Raw genomic sequence first — 5,996 nt, 5'->3', positions numbered from 1 at the left:
TCGTGCAAATATGGAATAATGTTGTCCAGTACTGGGAGAGCGGAGCTTGGGATGGTAAAATGTTCAGTCATAATCCAGAACTAGCAAAAGTAAGACCTCAAGTCAGTGTTGAAATTACTAGCTCTGGTATGTATGTATGAATGACTATGACTCAAAAGTTGAATTACCAGCTCCTGTGTTTCGTCATGATGAAGTTCGGAGATACTTGAACCTCTATGTTCGATGGCAAAGTGTGGAAAGTGGCATGGTCTCAGCCCAAAGATGAATGTGCCGTGTATGGTCTTTGTGGTGCTTTTGGAACCTGCATCTCCAACAATCTTCAGCATTGTATCTATGTGGAGGGCTTCACATCGAAAGACAAACAAGCTTGAGATTCGCAAGAGTGGTGGTCCACTAGTTGTGTTCACCAGAGCCCCTTAAATTGTAGCAGCGACATATTCATCAACTCCAAATCAAAGTTATCTAATGATGATCACGATTTGTCCTACTCTTCACACACAAAGATGGATTGTGAGAAAGCTTGCCTTAGCAACTGCTCGTGCACTGCTTATGCTTTCAATTCACCTTCTGAGACCTACCAAACCAGGTCCAGAACTCTTCTGGACTTGCACAACTCTCTGTCAGAATGCTATTCAAATGTCTTCATTCGAGTAGCTGGCCCTTCCTTTCCAAGTTTTACTCCACCATCCCCCCCCCAATTAAATTAAAAACCATTCTGCTTATAGTGTTGGCATTTTCATTGCTCTTGCCATTTTTTTGGGCATTTTTACATTTTTAATGCACAAGAGGTGACATGATGGGGTGCTACGATCTCATGAGAGTTGTGAAGATTCATCCGACTCTTTTCTTAGAATGTTCAGTTACAAGGAGTTGGAGATTATGACTAGGAACTTCAAGTCTAAGCTGGGAAGCGGAGGATTCGGCTCAGGTTTCAAAGGATCTCTACCAAACGGTACACTTGTGGCTGTGAAGAAATTGGAATCCACTTCAAGCTGAGATGATACGCAATTTCAAGCAGAAATTAGTTCTCTAGGGAGCATACAACATGGGAATCTGATTAGGCTTCCAGGGTTTTGTGCTCAGGGATCCAAACGATTACAAGTTTATGACTACATGCCCAACGGCTCTCTAGATTCTCTGCTCTTCATGAATAATTCCAAAAGTGAAAGAAAGGTACTCGACTGGAAGACCCGATTCCATATCGCTTTAGGCACTCCACGAGCTTTAGTTTACCTCCACGGGGAGTGCAGAGAACACATCATTCACGGGGATATAAAGCCCGAGAACATTCTTCTCGATGATGATTTCTCACCCAAGTTGGCTGACTTCGGCATGTCAAAACTTCTGAGCATAGATTTCAGCCGGGTATTGACCACAACAAGAGGAACGAGAGGATACTTGGCTCCGGAATGGATTTCAGGCATTCGAATTGTTAGTTTTGTTAGCTTTGTACAGCTGTTCATCCATTTGCTATTATTTAGCAAGTAATTATTTTGTTAACTAATTGTTAGATTAGAAACAAATATTTGTTAATTTATTGACCACTTTTGGAAACAACTAGAAATTAACTTGGTTAGGGTTGTTAAGTTGTTTTAATCTCAATCGTCGATTGTAAATCAATCTTGGCCGTTGGTTTACCAACACGAGTAGTATAAAAGGAGGTCAGGGGAGCATTTGGAGCATATGAAGTTTGGAGAAACATTTGTAGTGCTAGCAAATGAGTTTATAAGTTTGCAGTGTTAGCAAGGGCATAGTGTTAGTGTGGGAATAGCGGTGGGAAATATCAGCAGGATAAATTAGGAGGTTGTCAGAATTCTGCTAGTAAGAAGCAAGAAATTTTGTATCTCTTGATTTGTTAAAGTTTAATATAATTCATCATCTATAGAACTAGTTTTTCCTTAGGGTTTTTTCTAGGGACAATTTGTCTGAAAATATTGTGTTCATTGTGTTGCACATTTCTTTCCATATTTTATAAGTGAAGTTGCAGTCGTGTTATTTTTTGATATTAGCCAGGAATTTATTTTCAGTAGTATAATAATCATTTATGATAGGAGATTAATAATCAGTGATTGCAATAGTTAAATTTTTCACATGGTATCAGAGCATTGTTAAGGGTAGAAGAGTCTTTCCCTAGGAAAGAAATTTTGATCTCTTTAGATTTATTATTGTTTTAAACCCTTGAGATGGCTTCAGCTAGTTTGAGAGATCAGGATAGATTGGATGGTGCCTCAAATTTTGGTGTCTAGAAGGCCAAAATTTATTTATTGTTGGAAGAGAATGGTATCAAGGATTACCAGTGTTGTACCTGTACCAATAGATGCAACACAACTTGTAGCATATAGGAAGGACGATGCCAAAGTGAGGAGGATTATCCTTGATGGTGTTAAGGATCATATTATTTCACATATCACAGAGCTAGATACAGTGAAGAAGATGTGGGACGCCATTCTGAATCTATACCAGAATGCTACCACTAATAGAAAGTTGATTCTCCAAGAGAAGCTAAAGAATACCTAAATAAATTAGGGAGAAGATGTCACAAGTTACCTCACCAGGCTCAGGGTTGTCAAGGAAGAGTTAGCAGCTATTGGAGATAGCCCTAGTGATGACGAGTTAATGAGAATAGCCCTAAATGGGTTTACTAAACAATAGAGTTTCTTTGTTCAAGTTGTCAGTGGACGAGATACTTTACCTAGTTGGGATCGACTATGGACTGACTTCACTGAGGAGGAGTTTAGTCTAAGTCTTGTCAATGGGGCCAACAAGAGTCAAAAAAATGAGGTGGAATAAGGGAACATTGCCCTAGCGGGTAAAGAGAAAGCAAAGAAGGGATCTAGCAAAAGATTGAATTCACAAGATGAAAAGAAGAAGAAGGACCTTTCTAAGGTCAAGTGCTTTGGATGTCACGAGTTTGGCCACTATGCCAGTGATTTCCTAGAGAGGAAGAAGGGTAAGAAGCAGGTGGCAGCTTCAGAAAGTGCAAAAGAACTCTCCAGTAGAATGGAAGATGAGTTTGCACTCATAGCTTGTATGGTTAGCTCAACCTCATAGTGTATTTGATATATAGATAGTGGGGCGTCATTTCATATGATAGGAGTTGACACCAACACCCAGATTTCTATGGGAAACTTGTCCAAACTCAACCTTGTTGGGAAAGGGACTATTCAATTTCAGAGGGAGAATGGAAAGATAATTCCACTTCATGATGTGTTATATGTGCCAAGCTTAGGTATGAATTTGATTTTTGTATCTATTCTTTAGGATAGGGTTATAATGTACTCTTTAGAAGGACAAATGTGTTGATTAAGCACAAGAATTGGAAATCACCCATAACTATTTGAGTTAGGAGTGGTCACCTTTATAGATTGTAGTTTGATACTCCTAAGGCACTCATGAGCAACAATAATCCTAGAGATCTTGGAGAGCTATGGCATAGGAGGATGGGCCATATTCATCATGGAGCACTTAGATTGCTTCGTGAGATGGTGACAGGTGTTCCAAAGGTGAGCACAGAGCATGACAATGTATGTAAGGGATGTGTGTTGGGGAAGTTTGTGAAAGCATCTTTTCCAAGGAGTGACACTGGATCTAAGGGTGTTCTTGATCTAGTACATTCAGATGTTTGTGACCGATGTTGATAAAATCTCTCAGAGGATATGAGTACTATGTTACTTTTATTGATGACTTCTCTAGAAAGACCTGGATATACTTCTTGAAGACTAAGGATGAGGTTTTTAGTCAATTCCAAGAGTTCAAGGCTCTTGTGGAGAATTTGATAGGAAAGAAGATAAAGGTTCTTTGGTCAAACAATGAAGGCAAGTACAAAGGAAATGTCTTCCAGGAGTTCTGTACTAGAGAAGGAATCAAGAGAGAATGGATTGTTCCTTACAATCCATAGCAGAATGGAGTTGTTGAGAGGAAGAACCATTCTATATGAGAGGTAGCAAAAGCTATGCTACATGACCAAGACATGTCTTATTACTTATGGGTAGAGGTGCGTAATACAGTAGTCTACATCTAGAATAGAGTTCCACACAAGGTGCTAGGGAAGATGACACCAGAGGAGGCTTTCAAAGGGAAGAAGCCAAATGTTAGTCACTTCAAGATATTTGAGAGTTTGGCATATTGTCATATTCCTAAAGATACACATACAAAGTTAGATCAGACTGCAGACAGGGGGTACCTTGTTGGGTACAGTGAGACCTCAAAGGCATATAGGATTTTTATTATGGGGACTAAAAGAATAATTGTCATACGTGATGTCAAGTTCATAGAGAACAAGGCATTTAGGAGATCGAGAGATTTACCAGTAGATGATCAAAGTGAGCAGCCAACAGAAGTTCCTAGACCAAGTCAAGGGAAAAAAAGATCAAGTACAATTACCAGTACGAGTGTAGAATCAGTTAGTGAAGATTCATAGAGTATGGAGGAACAGGTGCAACAGGAAATGCATCTAGAGGACTTAGAGGTTGACATTTCATCCTCTACAGTTGGTAGCGGGAACCATGAGGTTCCTAATACACAAAGGGATACTCAAGAATTTGTGGGAGCTCCTAGGAAGAGTACTGGACAGTGAAGACAACCAACCAAGTTCAATGACTATGTGGCATTAGTTAGTCAGTTGGTAGATAGTGAGCCTTCTAGCTATTAGGAAGTTGCGAAACATCAGGTATGGTGAGATGCTATGGTTGAGGAATATTCTTCAATAATGTAGAATGATGTGTGGGAGGTAGTACCTAAACCAACCGATAGGGTTGTAGTTGGATCACACTAGATCTATAAGATAAAGCATGGTGCAGATGGTAGCATCGAGAAATACAAGGTGAGGTTCATGGCAAAGGGGTTCTCTCAGAAGGAGGGAATAGACTATGAGGAGACATTTTCTCTAGTTTCCAGGTATGCTTCTATAGGAGCTATAATCTCACTTGCAGCATAGATGGGATGGAAAATCCATCAAATGGATGTCAAGACATCATTCCTTAATAGTGAGTTGAAGGAGGAGGTATACATAGAACAACCAGAAGGCTTTGTAGCACATAGAAAAGAGACTCATCTGTGCAGATTGAAGAAAGCATTGTACAAACTCAAGCAGGCTCTTAGAGCATGGTATGAGTGCATTGATACATACTTGCAGAAAATGGGCTTTGTAAAGAGTGAAGCAGATGCTAACCTCTACTACTTGGTCATTGGGGGTGAGATTCTCATTCTTGTTCTTTATGTGGATGACCTATTTCTTACAGGTTCACTAGGGCTCATAATGGATTGCAAGAGGAACCTTGTAGAAGAGTTCAAGATGAAGGATTTAGGACTTATGCACTACTTTCTAGGCATGAAAGTGTGGCAGATAGATGGGGAGATTTTCCTTAGTCAAGGGAAATATTGCATTGAAATCTTGAAGAAATTCGAGATGGAGGATTGCAAACCCATGTCTACACCCATGATCACAAATTGGAGGAAGGTAGATACATCTAAGGAGAAGGATGTAGATCCCACTTTATATAGATAGTTGATTGGTTCGCTTACGTATTTGGTCAACACTAGGCCAGATATAGCATTTTTAGTTAACTCTCTTAGTCAATTCATGGTTGAACCAAAGAGAATGGATTGGATAGCGACTAAGCATGTGCTATGTTACTTGCGCGGTATAGTCGAGTATGGGATCAGATATCTTCAAGGCGAAGGTATTAGGTTGATAGGCTATACTGACATAGATTGGGTAGGAAGTACAATAGACAAAAGGAGCACTTCAGGGTGTTGTTTCATCTTGGAATCAGGAGTTATTTCTTGGTTCAGCAGGAAGCAGAAGCCTGTGGCTTTGAGTTCAGCAGAAGCAGAATACATAGCAGCTAGCATGGCAACATGTGAAGCTATATGGCTTCAAAATTTGTTAGTAGCTTTGTTTGGTTAGAAGGTTGAGACTACTGTGATACATTGTGATAATTAGAGTTGCATCAAGTTGTCTAAGAATCTAGTGTTTCATGATAGGTCTAAACATA

At 39.7% G+C, this 5,996-nt stretch overlaps 1 pseudogene; it reads left to right on the top strand.

Annotated features, from left to right (window-relative positions):
* Positions 1-503: 503 nt before the first annotated feature.
* Positions 504-1,488, top strand: LOC149539347 (G-type lectin S-receptor-like serine/threonine-protein kinase At2g19130 pseudogene; annotated as a pseudogene).
* The last annotated feature ends 4,508 nt before the right edge of the window (positions 1,489-5,996 follow it).

This window comes from Cupressus sempervirens, chromosome 9 (assembly GCF_028749045.1).
Source record: "Cupressus sempervirens isolate cs-2001-9-10 chromosome 9, ASM2874904v1, whole genome shotgun sequence".
Taxonomy (NCBI): Eukaryota; Viridiplantae; Streptophyta; class Pinopsida; order Cupressales; family Cupressaceae; genus Cupressus; species Cupressus sempervirens.
The sequence above is the reverse complement of the archived record's forward strand: the minus strand, read 5'-3'. Positions and strand labels throughout refer to the sequence as shown.